Genomic DNA, 27,575 nt, shown 5'->3' on the forward strand with positions numbered 1-27,575 from the left:
AATTCATATCTCTCAATAGTTACCCTGAATGTTAATGGGCTAAATGCCCCAATCAAAAGACACAGGGTATCAGAATGGATAAAAAAACAAAACCCATCTATATGTTGCCTACAAGAAACTCATTTGAAACCCGAAGACACCTTCAGATTTAAAGTGAGGGGGTGGAAAAGAATTTACCATGCTAATGGACATCAGAAGAAAGCAGGAGTGGCAATCCTTATATCAGATCAATTAGATTTTAAGCCAAAGACTATAGTAAGAGATGAGGAAGGACACTATATCATACTCAAAGGATCTGTCCAACAAGAAGATCTAAAAATTGTAAATATCTATTCCCCTAACGTGGGAGCAGCCAACTATATAAACCAATTAATAACAAAATCAAAGAAACACATCAACAATAATACAATAATAGTAGGGGACTTTAACACTCCCCTCACTGAAATGGACAGATCATCCAAGCAAAAGATCAACAAGGAAATAAAGGCCTTAAATGACACACTGGACCAGATGGATATCACAGATATATTCAGAACATTTCATCCCAGAGCAACAGAATACACATTCTTCTCTAGTGCCCATGGAACATTCTCCAGAAGAGATCACATCCTCGGTCCTAAATCAGGTCTTAACCGGTATCAAAAGATTGGGATCATTCCCTGCATATTTTCAGACCACAATGCTCTGAAGCTAGAACTCAATCACAAGAGGAAATTTGGAAAGAACCCAAATACATGGAGACTAAACAGCATCCTTCTAAAGAATGAATGGGTCAACCAGGAAATTAAAGAAGAATTGAAAAAATTCATGGAAACAAATGATAATGAAGACACAACGGTTCAAAATCTGTGGGACACAACAAAGGCAGTCCTGAGAGGAAAATATATAGCGGTACAAGCCTTTCTCAAGAAACAAGAAAGGTCTCAGGTACACAACCTAACCCTACACTTAAAGGAGCTGGAGAAAGGACAAGAAAGAAACCCTAAACCCAGCAGGAGAAGAGAAATCATAAAGATCAGAGCAGAAATCAATGAAATAGAAACCAAAAAAACAATAGAACAAATCAACGAAACTAGGAGCTGGTTCTTTGAAAGAATTAATAAGATTGATAAACCCCTGGCCAGACTTATCAAAAAGAAAAGAGAAAGGACCCAAATAAATAAAATCATGAATGAAAGAGGAGAGATCACAACGAACACCAAAGAAATACAGATAATCATAAGAACATATTATGAGCAACTCTATGCCAACCAATTTGACAATCTGGAAAAAATGGATGCATTCCTAGAGACATATAAATTACCACAACTGAACCAGGAAGAAATAGAAAGCCTGAACAGACCCATAACCAGTAAAGAGATTGAAACAGTCATCAAAAATCTCCAAACAAACAAAAGCCCAGGGCCAGACGGCTTCCCGGGGGAATTCTACCAAACATTTAAGGAAGAACTAATTCCTATTCTCCTGAAACTGTTCCAAAAAATAGAAATGGAAGGAAAACTTCCAAACTCATTTTATGAGGCCAGCATCACCTTGATCCCAAAACCAGACAAGGATCCCATCAAAAAAGAGAACTACAGACCAATATCCTTGATGAACACAGATGCGAAAATTCTCACCAAAATACTAGCCAATAGAATTCAACAGTACATTAAAAGGATTATTCACCACGACCAAGTGGGATTTATTCCAGGGCTGCAAGGTTGGTTCAACATCCACAAATCAATCAATGTGATACAACACATTAATAAAAGAAAGAACAAGAACCATATGATACTCTCCATAGATGCTGAAAAAGCATTTGACAAAGTACAGCATCCCTTCCTGATCAAAACTCTTCAAAGTGTAGGGATAGAGGGCACATACCTCAATATTATCAAAGCCATCTATGAAAAACCCATCGCAAATATCATTCTCAATGGAGAAAAACTGAAAGCATTTCTGCTAAGGTCAGGAACACGGCAGGGATGTCCGTTATCACCACTGCTATTCAACATAGTACTAGAAGTCCTAGCCTCAGCAATCAGACAACAAAAAGAAATTAAAGGCATCCAAATCGTCAAAGAAGAAGTCAAACTATCACTCTTTGCAGATGATATGATACTATATGTGGAAAACCCAAAAGACTCCACTCCAAAACTGCTAGAACTTATACAGGAGTTCAGAAAAGTGTCGGGATATAAAATCAATGCACAGAAATCAGTTGCATATCTCTACACCAACAACAAGACAGAAGAAAGAGAAATTAAGGAGTCAATCCCATTTACAATTGCACCCAAAACTATAAGATACCTAGGAATAAACATAACCAAAGAGGCAAAGAATCTATACACAGAAAACTATAAAGTACTCATGAAAGAAATTGAGGAAGACACAAAGAAATGGAAAAACGTTCCATGCTCCTGGATTGGAAGAATAAATATTGTGAAAATGTCTATGCTACCTAAAGCAATCTACACATTTAATGCAATTCCTATCAAAGTACCATCCTTTTTTTCAAAGAAATGGAACAAATAATCCTAAAATTTATACGGAACCAGAAAAGACCTCAAATAGCCAAAGGAATATTGAAAAAGAAAGCCAAAGTCGGTGGCATCACAATTCCGGACTTCAAGCTCTATTACAAAGCTGTCATCATCATGACAGTATGGTACTGGCACAAAAAACAGACACATAGACCAATAGAACAGAATAGAGAGCCCAGAAATAGACCCTCAACTCTATGGTCAACTAATCTTTGACAAAGCAGGAAAGAATGTCCAATGGAAAAAAGACAGCCTCTTCAATAAATGGTGTTGGGAAAATTGGACAGCCACATGCAGAAAAATGAAATTGGATCATTTCCTTACACCACACACGCAAATAGACTCAAAATGGATGAAGGACCTCAATGTGAGAAAGGAATCCATCAAAATCCTTGAGGAGAACACAGGCAGCAACCTCTTCGACCTCAGCCGCAGCAACATCTTCCTAGGAAGATCGCCAAAGGCAAGGGAAGCAAGGGCAAAAATGAACTATTGGGATTTTATCAAGATCAAAAGCTTTTGCACAGCAAAGGAAACAGTTCACAAAACCAAAAGACAACTGACAGAATGGGAGAAGATATTTGCAAACGACATATCAGATAAAGGGCTAGTGTCCAAAATCTAGCAAACTCAACACCCAAAGAACAAATAATCCAATCAAGAAATGGGCAGAGGACATGAACAGACATTTCTGCAAAGAAGACATCCAGATGGCCAACAGACACATGAAAAAGTGCTCCACATCACTCGGCATCAGGGAAATACAAATCAAAACCACAATGAGATGCCACCTCACACCAGTCAGAATGGCTAAAATTAACAAGTCAGGAAATGACAGATGCTGGCGAGGATGCGGAGAAAGGGGAACCCTCCTACACTGTTGGTGGGAATGCAAGCTGGTGCAACCACTCTGGAAAACAGCATGGAGGTTCCTCAAAATGTTGAAAATAGAACTTACCCTATGACCCAGCAATTACACTCCTGGGTATTTACCCTAAAGATAGAAACGTAGTGGTCCAAAGGGTCACATGCACCCGAATGTTTATAGCAACAATGTCTACAATAGCCAAACTATGGAAAGAACCTAGATGTCCATCAACAGATGAATGGATAAAGAAGATGTGGTATATATACACAATGGAATACTATGCAGCCATCAAAAGAAATGAAATCTTGCCATTTGCGACGACGTGGATGGAACTAGAGGGTATCATGCTTAGTGAAATAAGTCAATCGGAGAAAGACAACTATCATATGATCTCCCTGATATGAGGGAGTGGAGATGCAATATGGGGGGCTAAGGGGGTAGGAGAAGAGTAAATGAAACAAGATGGGATTGGGAGGGAGACAAACCATAAGTGACTCTTAATCTCACAAAACAAACTGAGGGTTGATGGGGGAAGGGGATTGAGTGAGGGGGGTGGGGTTATGGACATTGGGGAGGGTATGTGCTAAGGTGAGTGCTGTGAAGTGTGTAAACCTGGCGATTCACAGACCTGTACCCCTGGGGATAAAAATATATTATATGTTTATAAAAAAGAAAATAATTAATTAATTAATTAATTTAAAAAAACCCCAGTCCTCCAGATCTATGAGTTCCTAGATTGTGTTGTTTGCATGCCTAACACATCTAGTGACTGTTTGACTGTGGCTTATAGAGAACTGTGACTCTTAGTTCAAATTAGAGACAAGAATTTCAGTCCTCCAGTGGGTATCCAAAAAGTTCTTCAGTATAGATGGGTTAGGGAATAGAATTTGAGAGGAACAACAGGTGCTGAGTGGTTTCAATTTTTTTTTAGGTTGGCCTTGAAATTATCCACCCCTTAGAATCAGTCTTAGAATTGATCTTAGGCTCAGGTCAGTCATTTCGCAATGAAGAACATGTAATTTCTCAAGTGTCCCTCTTTCCAAATTTTGTGACTAGAGTTCAAACTGAGTTCACATTATCAGTTGATGAACATCAATCAGTGGAGCTTATTAAGTGGGATTGCTGTCTCAGTTTGGACCTCTTCCAGATGGTTTTACCAAATACCATCAGTGCATCATACATTAGGAGATCATGTTATTTCAGTCTCTACTTACGTCACTCATAGGATGTCCTTGACCCTTCTCGTGGCTCTTCTCTCATGTGGGTAGTGTTATTTGTAATAAGATGTGGGAAGATCTGAGAAAAGCTAATAAAATAATTTTTAGACCATTTATCAACCGAAGTTGAGTAATTATTTCCAATATTGCCAACCATGTGAAAATAATTTCCATTCTCAGATGAAGGATAATATTAAATCAAAAGCAATCAGTTTAATGTAAGTCTTACTTAGCCTAAATCAATTAAATTCTTTCTAAGCCTACTAAAGCCCAAAAGTGCTGAACATTTTAATTTTCTCAGATCAAAGTAACTCCATCCCTGATTATTCTGAAATGAAGAAAAGGGAGCACTGAAAAGTGACCAGCACCATTTATTCTTTTTTTTAAATTATTATGTTGTTAGTCACTATATAGTACTTCATTTAGATGTAGTGTTCCATGATCCATTGTTTACATATAACACCCAGTGCTCCATGCAATACATGCCCTTCTTAATACCTATCAGCAGCCTACCCCATCCCCTCCCCAAAACCCTCAATTTGATTCCCAGAGTCCATAGTCTCTCATAATTCATCTCCCCCTCTGATTCCCTCCCTTCATTTTCCCCTTCCTTCTCCTAATGTCCTCCATGCTATTCGTTATGTTCCACAAATAAGTGAAACCATATGATAATTTTCTTTCTCTATTTGACTTATTTCACTTAGCATAATCTCCTCCAGTTCCATCCATGTTGATGTAAATGTTGGGTATTCATCCTTTCTGATGGTTGAGTAAAATTCCATTGTGTATATGAACCATGTCTTCTTTATCCATTCTTCTGTTGAAGGGTATCTTGGCTCCTTCCACAGTTTGGCTATTGTGGACATTGCTGCTATGAACTTTGGGGTGTATATGGCCATTCTTTTCATTACATCTCTGTCTTTGGGGTAAATACCCAGTAATGCAATTGCTGGGTTATAGGGTAGATCTATTTTTAAATTTTTGAGGAAACTCCATACTGTTTTCCAAAGTGGCTGCACCAAACTTGCATTCCTACCAAGAGTGTAAAAGGGCTTCCCTTTCTCCATAACTTCTTCGACATTTGTTGCTTCTTGTCTTGTCAATTTTTGCCATTCTGTAAGGTGATATCTCAATGTGGTTTTGATTTGAATTTCCCTGTTGACTAATGATGTTGAACATTTTTTTCATGTGTCTTTTAGCCATTTGTATATCTATACTTTCAACACCATCCCGATCAAAATACCAATGGCATTTTTCAAAGTGCTGGAACAAAGAATCCTAAAATTTGTATGGAACCAGAAGAGACCCTGAATCACCAAGGAAATATTGAAAAAGAAAAACACAGCTGAGGGCATCACATTGCCTTATTTTAAGCTATATTACAAAGCTGTGATCATCAAGACAGCATGATACTGTCACAAAAACAGACATGTAGATCAGTGGAACAGAATAGAGAGCCCAGATGTGGACCCTCAACTCTATGGTCAAATAACCTTTGACAAAGCAGGAAAAAATATCCAATGGAAAAAAGTTTCTTAAATAAATCATGCTGGGAAAATTGGACAGCTATATACAGAAGAATGAAATGTGACCATTCTCTTACACCACAGACAAAGATAAAATCTAAATGGATGAAAGACCTCAATGTGAGATAGGAATCCATCAAAATCCAAGAGAACACAGGCAGTAATCTTTTCTACATCGGCCACAGCAACTTCTTTCAAAACACGTCTCCAAAGGAAAGGGAAACAAAAGCAAAAATCAGCTTATGGGACTTCATCAAGATAAAAAGCTTCTGCACAGCAAAGGAAACAGTCAACAAAACAAAGAGACAACCATGTAATGGGAGAAGATATTTGCAAATGACTTTACAGATAAAGGGATGGTATCCAAGATTTATAAAGAACTTCTCAAACTCAACACCTGAAAAACAAATAATCAAGTCAAAAAGTGGGCAGAAGATATGAACAGACATTTCTCCAAAGAAGACAAAGTCATTTATTCTTACTACAAAGAAGAGATGAGATTGTTGCGAACACAGAGAGCCTACATGTTATTCCCCTATTTCCCTTCTTATTTCCTATCCTCCATCTACCACAAAGCAATCAGAAAAATTTTTCTAAAAACATAAGACATAAATTAAAACATAAACATTTACTTCCCCAATTTAAAAATCTCTAATGGACTTCCCATTGGACCAGACTAAAATCCCCACTCTTCAGCAATGCTCTTCCAGGGTCTCACCTGTCCGGACCTATGACCGATCTTCTCTCTCACTCCAATACCTTCTCCAAATCTCTCCTTATTCGTAGGCTCCAGCCACTGACCTTTTCTCTTGAAACTCCAACACATTATGTTTCTTTCTTTCTTGTTCTCACTTATTCCCATATCTTTCCTTGGTTACTTCCTTCATATCATTCCTGTCTCACACCTTCAAAGATTACTGTTGGTTTTACTTCTGTCTGCTTTGTTTATTACTATATCCCTGAAGCTGAGAATAGTGAGTAGACAGAAAAACAATGAAACTTCATTGAATGAAATAGGTATCCCCAGCTTACCCAGGAGAAAGCAGCTTCCTCTCCTTCCTCTATTAAATTCTATCTCATTTTTTCCCTTTATTTTCTTCATAGCAACCAGTTTCTAGGACTGTCCTCTTTATTTGCATAACTGGTTTTTGGCAAGTCCCAACTCAAAAAGGTAAAAAAAAAAAATTCAATTTTTTATTCACTTATGCTATATGGAATATATGTTTCCTATTACTTTCAGACATCTGAGAGAAACTTTCTAGTCTCTTTTGTTATTAAAACTATTTCACTTTCAATATGTGAATCTCACATCCAATTCAAAGATCTGTGGCTACCCCCTTTCTCTTCTAGCTTTAGCTTCCTGGGAGTTAGAAGTGAACAAAAAAACAGGGAAGTGCCATCATTGTACTTAACTGTTCCAAGCTATGTTTTTTCTGCTTGATGGTTGTGATTCTTGATCTGGCTTATACAAATGCCACCAATGAACTCCAGGAGTCAGTGTCCAATGCTGGATCCCTCAAAGATATGGGGGAGTCTCAGAAGGCCTTGACATCACATGGGGATTCACACCAGCTGTCTCTTCTATTCTTGTTCATCTCCTATCCCCAAATTCTTATCCCAAGGCTCTTACTCTTGCTGTCCCTTTGCTTAGGGGGCCATCCTTTTGTGTGAGATACCAGTAAGATAATTCTTTGGCCACTTTCCACTTGATCCATTGGATATTCTGGCATCAGTACACACCATTTGGATGGGGTTCATCTTCTCAAGCACTGCCCTTCTCTAAGCTCTGTTGTCCCACTCCAATTGTCTTTCCTCTACTCATGTAGAAATAGGGACATGTTCGCAAAATGTTGCCCAAAGAGCCTTCCAACAATAAGCAAAATGCCAGTCTCTCCCATATTCTTTCAGGTATCCCCAATTTGTACAAGCTTTCCTTTCAGAGCTTCCCTTTCTCTTCCCCACTTAGAATCTGGGAATGGAGAGCACCCTTCTTTCTTCCTCCATACATTCCCTACCAGGTCACTGACAAGGAAACCCCAGTGAGTTTCTTCCCTCCACACTGTTCACCTTGCATGGACATGGGCCATAGAAAGTCTGGTTCTGTAAAGTCTAAAAAACCCTGTGAAGTGGCTAGGCCACTGCAATGAGCAGCAGCTCAGTGGTTCTAAGAATGAGGTGGTACTCAGGCTTTCTTGGTTTGTCGTGGATGGCAATTATGAGAGAATAGGAATATCTCACAACATCTTGTAACATTGGCTTACTACTTTATCATAAGCCACGCACAGCCCCACAGACACCAGGCTATAAGTTTCCTAAGAGCAATGACTGCGTGGGTCTCTATGTGCCCAAACTAGTTAGTAGAAGAGGGACATCATTCAATAACTAGGCAGTGGAATGACTGACAAGAAAGTTTCAAACACTTTCTTAGGACATATAAAATTTGCTAGAGCAATTAGCAGATCTCATCTCCTAAGAATATTTATTTAACACATTCAATGTTGTTTTTTCCAAAATAGCTAACTTGTTCAAAACTCATTCTACCTTCTAACCAATACAGAAGGTATTGAAATTTTCAGCACTCTGGTAAGAAATGCCAGTTTACTCCTTGAGCCATGTTTTACCAAGTCCCTTTCATGCTCAGAGCCCATCGTTCACAATGAAAACCTCTTGTACAACTGATTTGTCATAGAAATGTGTGTTTTCTGCACAGATGGCTATCTTTCTAGACCCTTGTGGATTTAACCTATCCTACAACTTAAAAAGTGAGTAAAGCATGGTTTTCCTTTACAGAGTCACTTACCTAACCTATTGTGACCAACTTTATTGTGAACACAGGATTCTGCCCCAATTCAAAGAAAGCTTCATTTTGACTTTGCTTTAGTTATCTATCCTACCCCATCCATTCATATGCCGGTTTCATTATGGTTTAGTTTAATGATGTGTTTTTTGCATCTTCCCTCCCTGTGCTTAACTGCAGCAGGCCATTCTCTATCCTGTGTTTAAATAGCCTGTTTCAGTTGTGTTCCCCAGTCAACAGCTTCAAAACCAAAGACTGATTCACCTGTCACCATTGTACCCATAGCACCTCATGTAGCAAGGGACATACATTGAGCTCTTATAGATATTCACTGAGTAATTGAGGGAATAAATGGATTGGTTTATTAATACTCTAGTAAATTTTTATGAAGGACATTTACATTAACTCCTAAAAGTAAGCTTGCAATTACATGGTGAAAAATTATGTTATTGTTGTTGTTTTTGTTACTATTATTACTGTCCATGATAGAATGTGAGTAGAAAAGCAATAGATGAGCATAGAAATTACATTGAGAAAAATCTAAAATGAAGGTTAAAATCATTTTCCCTAAGAATCCTCTTCCCCCAGATGTCTAGTTGGTTTTTCTTTCATGTCTTTCAAATGTACCCTCAAAAAAGTTTTAGGAGATCATCTTTTATAAAATGAGCAATCTCTTCCTTCTTACCCTGATGAGGCACACCTTGTACTGAATACAGTGCTGGGGCTGAGCACTGCTATTAGCCCTCTTTGGGAATTGCCCAGGGCAGAAAAGATCCACCTCACAAGGCCACACCCCCTTCTCAAGGGACAGATTGCAACCACTTTCTGGTCATTGCAGGAACATAAAGACCTGGCACTCCTTTGCCCCAACTCAACACTACTCTAAAGGCCCATCCTGGCTTCCCAGAGGGTTGGCAGAGGCTTCATTGTGTCTACTTTATAGCCCAAATTCTCTCTTCACCCAATCCTGCTTCCTGCCTTTCTCTGACAAGTCTTGATTCTTTCAATAAACGTTCTGCATTTAATCTCCAACCCAGATTCTGTTTCCTGGACACCTGACCTGTAGCATTCCTCCCTTATTCCACTTTATTGTTCTTCATAGGACTTCTTACACTCACTGCTCTATCATCTATCCATTACTAACTTAATACATACTTTTTATTTTCTACAGTATTAAGGACCACACCTCCCCCTCATTAAATTGTGAGCTCCATTTCAGTGATACTATCTTATTTGCTGCTGTGACCACAAGACTGGGAAAACCATAAGCAATAGATTTCTGTGGTAAATATTGAATGAATGAAAGTTGGAATTTTTAAAACTATATCCTGGTTACACTGCCATTGTTCAGATGTTTCCTAAACCTCAAATCTCATGGTCTGCCAGAAATCTAAATAGCTACACTGGTATACATTAATTAAGATCAGAGCAGAAATTAAGAATGTGCAAAGGGTATACCCTAGCATAATTAGGACTCCAGCATCAAGAGTTAACATTTCCAGGATAATGACTTCTGTTGTATTTCTGTAATTCATATAACTTTGGTTATAATACTCAACTTCAGAATAATGAGAGCTAGCATTTGCATCGAGTGCTATGGGTCACGAAGCATTCACTGCACATAGTATTTTACTTGGTTTGATACTGACAAAAATCATGCAAAGGACATAGAATTGCGATGTCAGTGTTACTGATGACTAAGTCTCTGAAAACTTAAATGACTTTTTCGATGACACAACTGGTACTTGAGTCAAATCTGGGTCCACTGACTCCAAATCCACTGCCCTTTCTCCCAGGACACCATCCCAATAACTCCCCAGAGAGTCATGTTACAAAACTAAATTTGTGTTGTAACGCCTGTCAGAATAACAAATTTGTGAACACCTCACTCACCCATTTTTTTTAAAAGATTTAATTTATTTGAGAGAGAAAGAGAGAGGAGAGAGCGAGCAAGGGGAGGGGCAGAGAGAGAATCTCAAGCAGACTCTGCACCGAGCCTGGAGCCCAATGCTGGGCTCCATCTCACAGCCCATGAGATCATGACCTGAGCTGAACCAAGAGTTGAACACTTGACCAACTGAGCCACCCAGGCACTCCCTTAGCCACCCATTTAAAAGACATCCTGCATGCAGCTTATTTAAATTAATTCCTTTTTTTAAGACTTTTATTTATTTATTTAACAGAGAGACACAGTGAGAGAGGGAAGGTGTGGGAGGAGGTGTGGGAGAGGGAGAAGGAGGCTTCCCACCAAGCAGGGAGACAGATGCAGGAGGTGTGGGAGAGGGAGAAGCAGGCTTCCCACCAAGCAGGGAGACGGATGCAGGGGCTCGATCTCAGGACCTGAGCTGAAGGCAGATGCTTAACGACCGAGCTGTTCAGGCACCACCTTAAATTAACTCTTGATTATATATTTACTTCAGTTACATTTTGTGGAATTTCTGAGTGGTTTGTTTCATTTTTTACATCTGTATTTGTAAATTAATGCCATAGATCTTCTGGACAAAAGACATCCTATGTGTTACTTCTTATATTTCTAAACGTTCACTTAAAATTCTTTGCCTTTTTATGGAAGAAGATATGTAAAGTTGACCCTTGAATAGTGCAGGTATAAACTGTGTAGATCCACTTATACATGGACTTTTTTTGTACAGGACTGTAAATGTATTTTTTTTCTTTCTTATGATTTTCTTAATAACATTTTCTTTTCTTTAGCTTACTTTATTATACAAATACAGCATATAATACATATAATGGACAAAATATGTGTTCATTGACAGTTATCAATAAAGCTTCTAGTGAACAGTAGGCTATCAGTGGTTAAGTTTCTGGAAAGTCAAAAGTCGTATGTGGATTTTTAATTGCATGGTGGGTCAGTGCCCCTAACCCTTATGTTGCTCAAGGGTCAACTGTATTTTGCCCATCTGTAAAATTGGCTTACTTTTGATTGATAGTGAATTTTATTCTCTTTTACATACTTCAAAGATAAAAATATAAAAAAAATTCTTCTAGGGATGCATGACTGGCTCAGTTGGTGGAGTGTGTGACTCTTGATTTTGGGGTTGTAAGTTTGATTCCCTTATTGGGTATAGAAATTACTTTAAAAAACCAAAATCTTTTAAAAAATTCATATAAGCAAAAGCAAAGAAAATTATATATAGCATCTCCATAGAGAGATCACATTATCACATTAATATTTTTGTGTATATCCTTCTAATACTACACATATATATGATATATATAATACTTATTTTATTATTTTATTTTTCCTAATTTTTTTCTGGTGATAAACAAATGTCTTTTCATTTGAACATTTGGAAATCAATCAGGATTTTAAAAAGCATTTTAAGTTTGTAGAGAAGTTCTTACAACACTAACATGTACAATTAATATGAGTATCTACAGCTTAAGTAAATAATGGCCTGAAACTTACACGCTAAAAACGAAAGGAAAACATTGGTGTAGATAATCCAAAAGAATGAACTAAAATATTCCTGGAACTAATAACCAATTACAGTAAGGATGCAGAATACAAGTTTAATATACAAAAGTCAGTTGCTTTCCTGTATACCAGCAATGAACAAGTGGAACTTGAAATTAAAAACACAATACTATTTACATTAGCACCTAATAAAATTAAAGACTTAGGTCTATATCTAACCAAATGTGTATAAGATCTATATAAGGAAAATTACAAATCCCTGATGAATGAAATTTAGGAACCAAATAAATGGAGAGATATTTCACATTTATGGATAGGAAGACACTATATTGTCAAGATGTTAGTTCTTCCCAACTTGATTTGAATATTTAATGTGATCCCAATTAGGCTTCCAGCAAGTTATTTTGCAAATATTGACAAGCTGATTCTAACGTTTGTATGGAAAGGCAAAAGATCCAGATTAGTCAACACAATACTGAAGAAGAAAAGATTGGAGGACTTATAGCACCAGATTTCAGGATTTATTATAAAGATGTAATAGACAATACAGAGTAATTTTGGTGAAAGAACAGACACATAGATCAATGATACAGAATAGAGAGCCTAGAAATAGATACAGTCAATTGATCTTTGGCAAAAGAGCCAATGATGGAGAAAAAAAATAGTCTTTTCAACAAATAGTGCTCAAACAACTGCACATACACATGGAAAACAAAAATGAATCTAGATATAGAATTTATACTTTTCATAAAAATTGACTCAAAATAAATCATTGACATATATATATATATATAAAATGTAAATATGTGAAATTTCTAGAAAACTTAAATGAGCTTGGGTAGGGTAATAACTTTTTAGATATAAGACCACAGGCATAATCCATGAAAAAAATAACTGATAAGTTGCACTTCACTAAAATTAAAAATTTCTGCTCTGGAGGAGCTGCTTGGGGCCAGCACCAGGAGGTGCCACATCTGAGACCAGGAGCTGCTGTCATCACAGCCATGGTGTCAGTAATTGACACCTCCCATGAGGACATGATTCACAATGCACAGATGGACTACTGGGGCACCCGTCTGGCAAGCTGCTCATCATACAGGTCTGTTGAAATCTTCAGTGTGCCCAATGGAGGGCAGGTCCTCATCGCCAGCCTCAGATGTCATGTGTGGCAAGTGGCCTGGGCCTACTCCCATGTATAGAAACGTCTTGGCATCCTGCTCCTATGATCAGATAGTCATCATCTAGAAAGAAGAGAATGACACCTCAGAGAAGATGCACAGGGACACAGGCCACAAATCTTCAATAAACTCTCTGTGCTGCACCCCTCATGCCAACTGCCTAATCCTGGCTTGTGGGAACTTGGATGGGGCCATTTCCCTGCTCATGAACACTGGAGAAGGCCAGTGGAAGTAAATATCAATGATGCTTGTGTTATTGGCTGAATGCAATCAGTTGGACCCCTCCTATTTTACCTAGAAGTGTTGTAGACCAGCCCTTGGGGCAGAAGCCCAACTGGAGCAGAGGTTTGCATCAGGTGTCTGTGACAACCCCATCAAGCTGTGGAAGGAGGAGGAGGACAACCAGCAGAAGGAGGAACAGAAGTTAGAAGCGCACAGTGACTGGGTTTGAGCTGTGGCCTGAGCCCACTCCATTGGCCTGCCCACCAGCACCATTGTGAGCTGCTCAGTGAGGACAGTCATATATTCATCTGGACCTATGATGACACCTCAGGCAACACGTGGTCACCCAAACTGTGGCATGAGTTTAGTGATATTGTGTGGCATGTGAGCTGATCCACCACAGCCAACATCCTGGCTATCTCAGGTGGAAACAATAAGGTGACCCTGTAGAAGGAGTCCATCAGCAGGCCTAGGATGTGCATTGGCGATGTCAACAAGGGTCAGGGTTCTGTGTCTGCCTCTGTCACAGAGGGCCAATGGAACGAAGACAGGTGAGTCCCAGCTCTCCACCTGCTGATTCTAGGACTGCTTCTTCATGGACCAACTGACCAGACAGCTGGGAGAAATATCTCACAGGATTACTTTTCCAGGAGTAGTTACAAGGGCAACCAGATCAGTATCTGCCGTAACATGATTTGACAGGCCTTATAATTCACCACCCTGCTGACAGCGTTCATATTCGGAGGAAAAAGCTACAAATGATCTTCAAATTTATTATTTTAAAATATTTTTTGGCCATTTTTATGTACCTTTTGGGTTTAGATATTATTTGGGTTTTTTTTTTTAATAGTTAAATAAACTCATATTGCTTCTCTGGGAAAGACAATGTCGAGAGAATGAGAAGACACATCATAGACTGGGAGAAAATATTTGCAAAAGATGCATCTGATAAAGGACTATTATCCAAAATATATAAAGGAACTCCTAAAACTCAAAAATAAGAAAACAAACAACACAACTAAAAAAAATGGGTCAAATGGCCTTACCAGACAGCCCATCAAAAAAAGATATACAGATGGCAAATAAGCGCATGATAGGAGACTCTGCATCATGTCACCAAGGAAATGCAAATTAAAGCCACAATAGCATACCACTACACACCTATCAGAATGGCCAAAATCCAGAGTGCTGACACCACCAAATTCTGGCAAACATGTGGAACAAGAGGAACTCTTATTCTTTGCTGATAAAAATGCAAAAAGATATAACCATTTGGTAGACAGTGTAGCAGTTTCCTTTTTCTTTTTTTTTAAGGTTTTATTTATAGATTTGAGAGAGAGAGAGAGAGCACACAAGCAGGGGGAAAGGCAGAGGGAGAGGGAGAAGCAGGCTTCCTGCTGAGCCAGCCAGGAGCCCGATGTGGGTGGGGCTCAATCCCAGGTCCTGGAGATCAGGACGTGAGCTGAAGGCAGTCGCCCAACCATCGAGCCACCCAGGTGCCCCTTATCAGTTTCTTACATAACGCCAAACATAGTCTTACAGTATTATCCAGCAATCACACTGCTTGGTATTTACCCAAAGGTGTTGAAACTTATATCCACACAAGAAACCTGCACATGGATGTTTATAGCAGTTTTATTCATAATTGCCCAAACTTGGAAACAACCAAGATGTCTTTCATTAGATGAATGGATAAAAAACTGTAGTACATCCAGACAACGGAGTATTATTTGGCACCAAAAACAAATGCACTATCCAGCCACGAAAAGGCATCGAGGAACCTGAAGTGTATAATACTAAGTGAAAGAAGCCAGTCTGAAAGTTCCCATACTGTATTAATTCCAACAATACTGACACTCTGGAAAAAGCAAAACTATGGAGTGAGAAGAGATGAATAGGTAGGACGCAGAATGTTTTTAGGGTATGAAACTACTCTGTATGCTATAATGATGGTTACATTTGTCCAAACCCATGCAATGTTCACCACCACGAGTGAACCCTAATGTAGACTCTGGACTTTGGAGGATTATGATACATCAATGTAGGTTCATCCATTGTAACAAAGGTCCCGCTCTGAAGGAGATATTGATAAAGGACAAGGCTATGCATATGTGGGGCAGAGGAAATCTCTACATTTTCCTTTTAATTTTTCTGTGAACCTAAAAATGCTAAAACAGAAAACAATCCAACAAAAACGGGCCAAACACCTTACCAGACAACTCATTAGGTAAAAATGATCAGATTTAAGGTGTTTAATTACAGCTAATATCAATTAGACAAGCGCATCAGAGGACAGTGTCTACTGGTAACAGTTTTTGAGGGCTTTGGAGCTGTAAGTCACTTATTTTAAGAAGTGAGTCAGTCTTTTTAGTGGTTATTAAACCCAACAAGGATGACTGCACCTTCGGAGCACATCTCAGTACTAGAGCTCCTTGGCTTTCAGAGTCCTCTGGCTGGTTGCTCCATCCTGAAGGAGGAGGACCTGTGATAACTGTGATGAGACTTAAAAAACCCTCTAGCAGCGGCGCCTGGGTGGCTCAGTGGGTTAAAGCCTCCACCTTCGACTCGGGTCATGATCCCAGTGTCCTGGGATCGAGCCCCGCATCGGGCTCTCTGCTCAACGGGGAGCCTGCTTCCTCCTCTCTCTCTCTGCCTGCCTCTCTGCCTAGTTGTGATCTCTGTCTGTCAAATAAATAAATAAAATCTTTAAAAAGAAAAAAAAAACCCTCTAGCACACCAACAACAATGTCATGAAAAATGGAGGCTTTCCATGGAGCACGTTCCTAGGTAAAAGACCCTGAGTTAGGTTCACCATTAATGTTACCTCATTTACGTCTCACAACTCTGTGAGGTTGTACATTCGTTATTCCCATTCTACTGCTGAGGGAAAGAGGTGACTTCAAAAGGAACCTCACCAAATAAAAATACAAAGGGCTGAGCAAAGTTTCAAGCCACAATCTGTCTAACTCCAAAGCCCATGCACAGGTTGACCACTGGCTGGTGGATATGGGGCAAACTAAAATCAAGGAAGACTGACAATTCAGAATTCTGAATTGCTGGCAAAGGCATCTTTCATTTAACTTTCAATAAAGGCTGAAAGCCCAGATGCAACATACAACACAACTTTGTATCAGAGCTCTGACAGGAATGACATAAAACAACTATTACAGGCCAAGTGGGAAAGAAAATGAGAATCATTGACTTTTTGGAGGTATTTATTTTCACCCAGAGATAGAATTGATATTAAACTCTTATTTATATTGGGAAAGGGATCATACATATTGTCAAGCTCTGAATCTGATTATTACCATGGTGCTGAGTAATGCACTTCAGTGTAAACAATAATAATTCTGTTACTTAGCTCAATAATTCTGAGCTTGATTTAAAAAAAAATGTTTTTTTAACTACCTGTGAAGGAGAAATCATAATTTTCCATTGGTCTCTTTTTTCCTGATTGGTGAGCACTTTGGCATTTTTCAAAGACATTAAAGTAAATTTTATAAGGCTTAACTTGCTCAGATGACTTTTGATATATATTTAGTGATGCTGATGGGATGTAGGACAAAGCATATCTCCTTTGCTGTGGTTTGGATCAAGCTTGAAACACTGGACTTGAAATAGAAGGCAGAATTTTGCTGTATACTGAAAATAGTCCATATTTCTCTCTTGGGAATATAAAAGTTTTAGAGATGAAAATAATTGAGAGAAAGGGGTAAAGGTAAAATACTTATTTGGGATCATATGTAAACATCTAAAAGCAAATTCTTTCCTGAAACATCAGTAATACAAGTAAATTAGTAGGCTTGCAGCAACATCTTCCCCTGTAATACAGAGTCTGTTTACTGCTCCTCCTTTTCTTAAGTTTCCCCAAGGTGGTAGAACAAGAAGAAAATTGTTTGGAAAAACAGTACTTTTCAAATGACCCTCTGCCACCAAAATTTAAAATGGATCTGTTTACTGACTCTGGCTCCAAAGTTTTGAATATTACCCTTCCTCCTTGTGACATTCACAGACTCCTACAGCTTTTTTACACAGGAAGTCATAGTGCATCTGCTTGAAAGAAATACATTCAGCTATGTTAAATGCACACCTTCCGAAAAAATGCTCCTAAAATTGCTTTTTAAGATAAAATTGATTGAATTTTTTTCCTGCTAAGACATGTTCTTCCAGACATATCCTACACCAATTTACTTGTATTACTTGTACTTTAGGATAGGATCTGTTTTTATATGTTCACATATGATCAAAAAAAACTGTTAACATTCCCAAGAGATGGGGCCCCTGAGTGCCTCAGTCGTGAAGCACCTGTCTTCTGCTCAGGTCATGATCCCAGGACCCTGGGATAGAGCCCCGCATCAGGCTCCCTGCTTGGCAGGAAGCCTGCTTCTCCCCTTCCCACTTCCCCCTGCTTGTGTTCCCTCTCTCACTGTGTCTCTCTCTGTCAAATAAATGAACAAAATCTTAAAAAGAAAATTCCCAAGGGAAAAACATAGACTATTTTCAGTACACAGCAAAATTCTGTCCATCTTATTGTCCTTTAGGTCTTGGGTTAATGCATACATGAAGCCAATAGATTTGTTCACATATTTTAAGAAAGTGTCTAGCCTAAAAGAAACAAAGCAGAGAGCATATAGGAATAAACAGGACAGAGTGAATTTTATGCCTAGGCATAGATGCCATATTCACAGAAGTGGATGTAGCCAAAACCATATCCTTGCCCTTCTCCCGTGACTGCTTCCAGTTGTGTCCGTTCTCTACTCAGAATAATACAAGGCCACATAGTTCATTGACACAAGTGTGTACCAGGGCATATTCCTAATGTCGGCTAGAAAAGAGGATCTGGACTTAACTCTCTTTGTTCAGCATAGTTATAGACAGGAGTCCCTCTACCTACCACTTTTCCTCTGTTTTATTGAAACTTCAGGGGGTTTCTGTGTTTTAAGATTTTATTTATTTATTTGTCAGAGAGAGAGAGAGCATGGGCAGGGGGAGCAGCAGGCAGAGGGAGAAGCAGACTCCCCCCCTTAAACAGGGAGCCCCAGGCCGGGCTTGATCTCTGGACCCTGGGATCATGACCTAAACTGAAGGCGGACACTTAAGCGACTGAACCACCCTGGCGTCCCAAAACTTCAGTGTCATGAGCAACTAAATCCTGGCTTAGATTAATGTTTCTGCAATCTTTTACATACCTTGTTCCCAGTTTAATGGCAACCTGATTGGACTGCATGCCATAAAAGATTTAAACGGTCTTTAATTAGACTTTCAAATCCTATGGAGACCCAGAAATAATTACTTTTAAAATCTTTATAACTGTATTCATATCCATGTGCAAATAGATGCTCTGTTATCAAGAAATGACTAAATTAATGCCCAGTAGGTGTCAACCTATCTTTTGAGCAGGGAAAGGAAAGCTCCACAGTGATTAGCTTGAGTGACAAGTTATCTAATTTATTTCTGCTGAGTGAAATTTATTCATTTGCCAGGAGTAATAGTAACATAAAAATAAAAAGCCCATGCAGGTGCCAAGTGATTTAGTATGGTAATGGAATTACATCAGGCTGCTGTGTGGGGTCTGGGTTTTAGTACAAGGATAGGAAATCGATTTCTATTATCTAGATGATCGTGCCTGTTTTTTATATGCCTTATATTACCAATTTGAAACACTCTGGTCTTCTTGACTATTTTTTCCTAAGATTAAGCCAATTAGAGTGTCGATGCTCTTACTTTTACATAGTTAGTCTGTCAGTGTACAGAAACTGAGTCTTGTCTTCCAGAGATGCAGAGATAACATAAAATGCTAAAGTTCTCTTGTGTTGCAGAATTACCTTAAATATTTGATTGATAAGGGTTCAAACTGTAAATCAGACTACAAAGACTCTATCTACTATCTGCCAATATTCTAAATAGAAATTGCAAAATATGTGGGGATGGAGATTAAAAAAAAAAAACAGAATAATAGGGGCCCCGTTTATAAAAGAACAGCAATTGGTTAACCCCTATTTTTATGTCCTTCATACTCTAAGATTTTCACTATTGTGTGTGGGGATATGACATAGAAATGAGCTCTTTAAGGAAAGCAGCTCTGTGGAGCACACATCCCTTTAAAAGGCAATAACAGCTTGGTGTATGAGCAGCACCAATTAAAATTAATAATAATTTGCATTTTTTTAATCTAACGGACCTCTTACTGACCCATCCTCCCAGCTGTCCCTAATCCCATAAAAGGACAGTCCACCAAGAGGTATTAAGTACATATGGGATACCTTATTTCCTGTAATTCTATTCTGTTTTATAAAATCTTATGTAGAAGTGCTTGTGAAAATAGAATATGGAGTTTGCACAACTCTAAGTACTAGAGGCTTGGACATATGATTTTTCTAATTTTGAGCATCAGGAATGTGGCAACAAAACTTTGCTTGCAAGAACAGATAAGGTCCAACAGATCACAGATTAAGTCAAATGAGAAGAAACTTTGGATGATTGCTATGCCTATGTTCCTTATTCTGGAGAAATACATCTGAGATTTGGTTCCTCTTGAAGTCATGAAACTCAACGGGAGAAATCCATCTTTTTCTTTTTCCCCTTTTCTGGTTTACAGAAAAAATGCCCTCAATGGCAAGAAATTTCTAGTGCCAGGATCTGGAACTCACAAGCCCTGCTATTCTCCCATTTCAGCATGCCAGTTTGTCAAGCTTCCCTTGGAAGGCAGTTTGTCCAGATAGCAATGCACGTGTATTTTCCAGCAAACCCAGGGATCACCTCTGTTGTTGTTAATCGCAAAAACGAGAAAAGCATTTTCTTGCATTTTACTATCATGGTGAGGAAAAATGTTTCATCATGTCAAAACTTGGGAACTTGGAAATGTTTAACAGGTAATAGATGAATAAATTGTGGTACATTTGTATAATAGAATATTATATGCAATTAAGAGAAGTAAAATAGATTTATATTATAGATGGATCACGTGGAAAATATCTCACTGAGTGGACAACACCAACAATGAAAAGATACATATATATATAATTTCTATTAAACACATATGTAATATATATAATATATATATATAAAATATTCTATTAAAATAAAAAAAACACAGGATTGCAGCAAAATCAGAAGCAGCGACTATCAGCATTTTGGTTGGCTACAGGGGTGTCTTACATAGATCTCTCCTAAAGTTACAAGTAACCATCTCCTGAGTAGTATGAGCACAGTACCTGGACACCTAATGTGTTCTTGGGACATGCCCTGCTTTGTGTATGACAAAGTTTCATTTTTAAAACCGTGTTAGAATTTTTTAAAAATTAAAAAATAAAACTGTGGTAGGGATTTGGCAATCTCAGTACCTGTTTCTGAGCAGCTGCCACTTAGCCTGAGAAGAAAAGTACATCTGCTTTCACCTTTCTTATCTTGTCCCCTATCTCTACCTTTCCCAGCCGCTTCATCTTCCACCCCTTCCTCACACATCTGATTTCAGGTGAAGCCGGGAAGGCAGAATTGTGTAGAGAGCTGGTGATAAAAAAGCAATTCTTTTTCTGACCGTCTTCCCACAATATAATATAATATAAAATACTAGATATTACATATATAGTATTGGATTAGGAAAAAAGAAACCTCTCAGTTTTTCCCTCTCTCCTGTGTCTTTCTTTCCTGTGTGTCTCCTTTACTCTCTCCCACAACCACACTCACAACACTCTGACACCAGATGTGTGGAGGTTTTTCCCCATACCAAGCAATTCTTGGTGACACCAGCTGGGTGTCTTACACTTTAACCCCATGCTAACACTATCTACCTCAAGAGAGTGTCAGATGCCTCAGGTTAAGAGCTCAGACCAGTCTTGAGGAATTAACCCCCCAGGTTACCCATGACTTCTGTCCTATTTGGCTAAAATTTGGAGGTTCCCATGGCTCCCTCCTCAATTTGGTTAATTTTCAAGAGAGGCTCACAAACCCAGGGAAATATTACTGACTTGCATTTACCAGATTATTAAAGTATATGATAAAGGATACAGATGAACAGCCACATAAGACACATACAGGATAAGTTCTGGGAAGGTTCTGAGTGCAGAACTTCTGTCTCCACAGACCTGGGGTGCATCACCCTCCTGATGTGGGTATGTTTGCCAACCTGGAAGTTCTCTGACCCTCACGCTGTTGGGATTTTATGAAGCTTCTTCACGTAGGTAAGCATTCACATTAACTCCATTTTCAGCCCTTCTCCCTTTCCAAGAGAATGGGAGAGGGGGACTGAAAATTCCAGGATTCTGATCATAACTTGGTCTTTTCTTCTGGCCAGCCCTCATCTAGGAGCCCTCCAGGATGTCACCTCATTGGAACAAAAGACATTTGCATCGCCCAGAAAATTACAAGGGTTTCATGAGCCCCGTGCTGGGAATGGGAATCAAAGGCTATCTATTACAACAAAAGATGATCCTACTGCTCTTACCACTTAGGCACTTACAGGGGTTTTAGGAGTTCTGTGCCAGGAACTGGGGGCAAAGTCATTTTATATATACATGTATGTGTGTGTGTGTGTGTGTGTGTGTACCTATACATATACGTACCTATACCTATATATATATGTTTCAGAAAACAACAGAGTATCAAAGAAAAGATTACATGTACGAACCTATATATATGTATACATATACATACCTATATATATGTATACATATACATACCTATATATATGTATAGGTATGTATATGTATAGGTACACACACACACACACACATTCTATTATCTCACAATTACAAACAACAGTTTCAGAAAACAACAGAGTATCAAAGAAAAGATTTTGCAAAGCAGGGCTTTTTCTGTGTTCAAAAGTATGTAAAGTAACATCTCCAAATTTGTAAGAGCCTCCCCCTTTGAAGCCAGAGTCCCCTTTCCATTTCTACCATCTCCATCTCTAAGAATTCCAAAGGATATCTGAGATACTAGACATATCTCAGTCAGCCTAAATTCCAGAAGGTCTTATCAAATCTAATACTGGCTTCCTCTTGCTAGAGAGCAGACATATTACTAGAATTTGGTTTTGGTTTTAGTTTTGGTTTTGGTTTAGAATAACATTGAGTTGGGATGCCTGGGTGGCTCAGTTGGTTAAGCCGCTGCCTTTGGCGCAGGTCATGATCCCAGCGTCCTGGGATCGAGTCCCACATCAGGCTCCTTGCTCAGCGGGAGCCTGCTTCTCCATCTGCCTCTGCCTGCCACTCTGTTTGCCTGTGCTCGCTCTGACAAATAAATAAATATAAAAAAAAATCTTTAAAAAAGAAAAAAAAAGAATAACATTGATTTAGCAAATTCATCTATTGTTTCCTTTTTCCTCAAGAGGGGAAAAAGAGTCATGACCCTATTTCTTACCTAAGTACTAGTTTAGGATGAAATGAAGAATGAATGCATGAAAGATTTCTTAGCAGGAGTAAGGGTAGGGGAGTTGGGTAGAAATTGAAGAATGTGTAATCACATTGTGACACAACCTTATGAGTACAGAATCAATACATTTAAATAGAGTCAGGCCATTAGTTTCTTGGAAGTGTGGGCTGAACTACATGACTTGGATGAGAATCAGTAACGTATTTTGGCTCTAAACCCACCTAATACAAACAACAGGTTCACTAAAGCAACAGAATATCAAACCACATAATTTTACAAACCCAAGTCTTTTTCTGTGTCCCAAAGGTTTTTGTGTTTGTCTCAACATTTCTTACATTTCTAAAGAGAATTAAATTAGAAATGAAGTAAGATTATTCAGTATTACTTGCAGTCGAGCCCCATTTTGCCGGCATTTGAAAAATCAAGCGTGTGGCTACTTAGGAAGAGGAATTCCTTTGATGTTGATGTTTTGCTACGATGAGCTTTGCCCAGTGTCCCAGTATGTTGTTCTTTATCACCATACTTAATTTATCTACATTTCCTTTCTGGCCAAAACTTCATATATAATAACTCCTGTTTGTTCAACTGCCTTTGGGGTGGTTGACTGATATCATCAATTTAGCGGGAAACTGGCTCTTATTTTCTTCCTTCCCTGAGGTCTCTCTGTTCTTCCTTCAGTGAGATTAAAACAACTTCCATTTCCCGAGAACTGAAAAATTAGACAGTATCAGAATTACTTCTCTAGAAAAGAAATGTTTACCACCCCAGCCCCAGAGTGACACTTCCCAGTTTATAGGACCCTCCCTTCAGAGACAGCATGAGCCCTCCCTATTTCCAGAATTCCAGAAGAATTTGGAGGTACTGGATAGTGAATCTAACCCGCAGTGCACACTCAGATACATATCGGGGTTCTGGCTAAACTAGTCACCCAAGACTGCCCTATTGAGCATTCTTTTAGAATAATTCTGATTGGGTTAAATATATTTTGTAACTTTTGAAAGAAAATGGGATGCAATTTTTGGGATGTCACTTGTTTATAACTTAGTCACTGCCGATAATTTTATCACTGATTATGACTAACTACAATTATCAGGAATAGTAAAGCTGGATGATATATAGGAAAAGCATCGGATTAGGAAATTTGGGTTATCACACCATTCTTACATGTTATTTGCTGGGTTTCCTTAGTTAATTATCTTAACCTCTCTGTTCCTCCACACCCTTGTTGGCAAATGGGGAATGATGAAAACTACACCACCAACTAACATGTAGTTCTTGTGAGGATTAAATGAGATTAAAAAAAATTCCAAAATTATTTGAAAACTATGAAGCACTGGGCAAACTCAACAACAAATTTCTTCTAATGACCTGAGAGACATGATCTCTAAAAAAAAATTAAAGCCAACAAGGAAAAACACACTACAAAGAAGCAGCTGCATATTTCTAATTTATAATCTCATTGTTAATTATTTTAATATGTTTTTCTATGTGGATTGGATATGTAAAAGGAAAAGCCGCCATGTCCTCCTTGCCTCATGCATACTGGTATTCTCCACCGAGTCAGGCCTTTTTTTTTTTAAGCCCCGATGACTTGGGGGAGAAAAAGAATTAATTGATTTATATCTAAAATGTTCAGAAGTAGCTCTAACTCAAGGCACGTTTGCATTCCAGAGGTCACAGGATCCTGTCCTGGCTCTGTTGTCCCCGTCAAAGAGTTCCACATTCCTTTTTTTCACTCCCAGACCCCACACAGGTGAAGACAGGAGGGCCACCAGCCAATCGGGCCGGACGTCCACCGATAAGCAACCTTCGTGGAAGCAGTACCTCTCTCCCAACAGTTCTGAGAGAAGTCCGGTGCTAACTTTCTTTGGGCTGAGTTGGGTCCCCCATCTCTTCCAGAGCTGAGCTCAGCGACCTGAGAGGTAGAACACACACTGATCAGCCAGCCTGGAGCCCATGCCCGCCACACGCACCCGCCCACCTTCAAACATCAGACCCTGGGCCGGGGTCTGTTCCATGCCACATTGCAAAGACAGAGTGTAGAGGACGTGGCTTTCCCTGTAATAATAATGACAGAAAAATCAGAGGGAAAAAGAGAAATAGAGTCTGGTCAAGCAAAACGTATGTCCATTATACTGTCCTAATCGGGGGTCTCATAATCTATTTCTCCTCTAGGTTGAATTAAACTGACCAGAGATTAATCTTCAGTGACATAAATTTTAAATGAATGTTTCAAATTTTTGATATTTTTTAATTTAAAAAATATTAAATTTATTTCTAAATTTTTAAGCATTAAAAGAATTAAAAGAAGCTACATTCCTATTACCTTAAAAGTTCTCTAATCAGGCTGCTTCCGTACAAAACCAAACCTCTGGCTTGCATCGTTTGCTTGTTCTTACTGTGCTGGGGCTCACAGTCAATTCCTCCCTCTGGGCTGTATATCCCTGATGCGAATTCTTTTTTTTTTTTTTTTTCAAGTGGGCACAAATCAGAGTTTACTTCTGTGACCAAAATTATGCAAAATATCCAGACAATCACTTTCCTTTTAAAATGTACAGATGCTTTGCAGATCAAACTGACCCATCTGTTCTTTGACTGTTTTGCTGCCTCTTTTTGATGCAAGCCTGTTTCTTCTCATATTCATGCCTACTTGCTTCTAAAATACTGTTTGCATTTGAGCAAGTGCTCCCAAGTTGTGCTAAAATGTGCTCTTCTTTATTTACTCCCCATATGTTGGACGTCTTTTATTTCCTATCTTACCACCTCTAGGCTTATCCTTCAGCAATTGCTATGCTACCCAGCTGCAGACACTTTAAATCTGATCACCACTCACCTCAGCTGGTCCCCTTTTCTCTTGCTTTCTTCCCCCATGTTTATCTACCTCCTCAACATAGGATGACCACAGACACGTGCTCAACCGTTAGGGTCTATGTGAAAAACTGGAGGTGTGAGAATTTAATATCTTTTGAGTCAATTTTAGACCCATAAGAGCAAAAGCCAGTAGATGAATACTCCCTTCCTGTGTGCTTGGGGCAGGCAGTTCTAGGGGCATTTAGCGTAATTCCTCAGAGAGACCTCAGCAGAACTGAACCCCAGTTGCCTACACCAGTAAATCAGTCTAGTATTCAAGAAAAACTTCAATTTGCTTTCTTTCTCTCCCTAGTTATTTCTAGTGTCCCCTCTCCAGTTTTTTGGAACTACCCCCCCAAATAATTTACTGCCCCCGAAACCCTATTTAGTGCTTCAAATGTGGGAGCTACAGGAGTATCCAAGCTAAGATACTCTGTGTTTATCCATGATGGAGTTGCTGGTTATAGACCATTCTTCATGCCAAGAACAATAAGAAAAGTCAGCTAAAATTCTGAAAGAAAAAGAATTATATATTTGAAGGCACTGGAGATCTTCCAAGGCAGCTAGAACTTGAGGAATCAAGAGCCCAGTGAGAAAGAAAATACAGAAAGATAAGATGAGTTCTGAATGCCACTTACCGCTCAGGGCTTTGCCAGTTCTAGATGTCAGTTGAGAGGTTAAGAATCCTTATCTACTGCTAAAGAGCAAAAAATCTGAATGAGTTTTTGGTAATTTTACAAGGCTGGGTAGACCAAAATTAGAGCTTAATTCTGTCAGGCAGCCAGGATTTGAGAGTTTAAGGGAAGAGAAGTGCAAAAAAATTAAGAATGATACTCTTTTTTTTTTTTTTTTTTTGGTGGGGGGTGGTCAGGGCACTTTGTGAATCAAGCTGATGAGGACAAGAAGCTAAGAAGCCAAGCATAAAGCCACTGAAAATCAGAACAGATTAAAAGAGAATCATTTAGTGTTGAGAAGATAAAATTGGATGTCATGACCCACGAAGGGAAAGACATTCCAGTGAATGCTGCGTATTCTCATTTGAAACCTCTGGGATGCTGTACCACTCAAGATTAAATTGTAAAAAGACTGGAATCCAGTTTTTGATCTTCTAGGTTCACTTGATTATGGTGATTTGCCTCCAGAGCTACCAAGCAGAGGATACAGAAAACTCTCTGGAAAGAGGTAACACAATCCATATCATCTCCAATTTTTCATTTGCAATATCTGGTATTCAATAAGAATGTACCAGGTATACAAAACAAAACAAAATAGCACAAAGCAACAACAACACAAAAACAAATAGGAATGAGGGGGAAAACTAGATAACAGGAAAAGTTTCAGAGGTGACCCAGATATTGGAATTAGCAGTCATGGACTTAATACAGCCATGCTTAAAACATCTAAGAAAATAAGCAAAGTGGGAAATTTCACTGGAATCTCTTAGTAAGAGTCATATAGGGGCACCTGGGTGGCTCAGTCGTTAAGCTCTGTCTTCTGCTCAGGTCATGATCCCAGGGTCCTGGGATGGAGCCCCACATGGGGCTCTCTGCTCAGAGGGAAGCCTGCTTCTCCCTCTCCCAC

The 27,575-nt window shown here is 38.9% G+C and overlaps 1 pseudogene; it reads left to right on the forward strand.

Annotated features, from left to right (window-relative positions):
- Window positions 1-13,373: 13,373 nt before the first annotated feature.
- Window positions 13,374-25,005, forward strand: LOC116866506 (annotated as a pseudogene).
- Window positions 25,006-27,575: the final 2,570 nt, after the last annotated feature.

The sequence above is a fragment of the Lontra canadensis genome, unplaced genomic scaffold (assembly GCF_010015895.1).
Source record: "Lontra canadensis isolate GAN:19392208 unplaced genomic scaffold, GSC_riverotter_1.0 scaffold10, whole genome shotgun sequence".
Taxonomy (NCBI): domain Eukaryota; kingdom Metazoa; phylum Chordata; class Mammalia; order Carnivora; family Mustelidae; genus Lontra; species Lontra canadensis.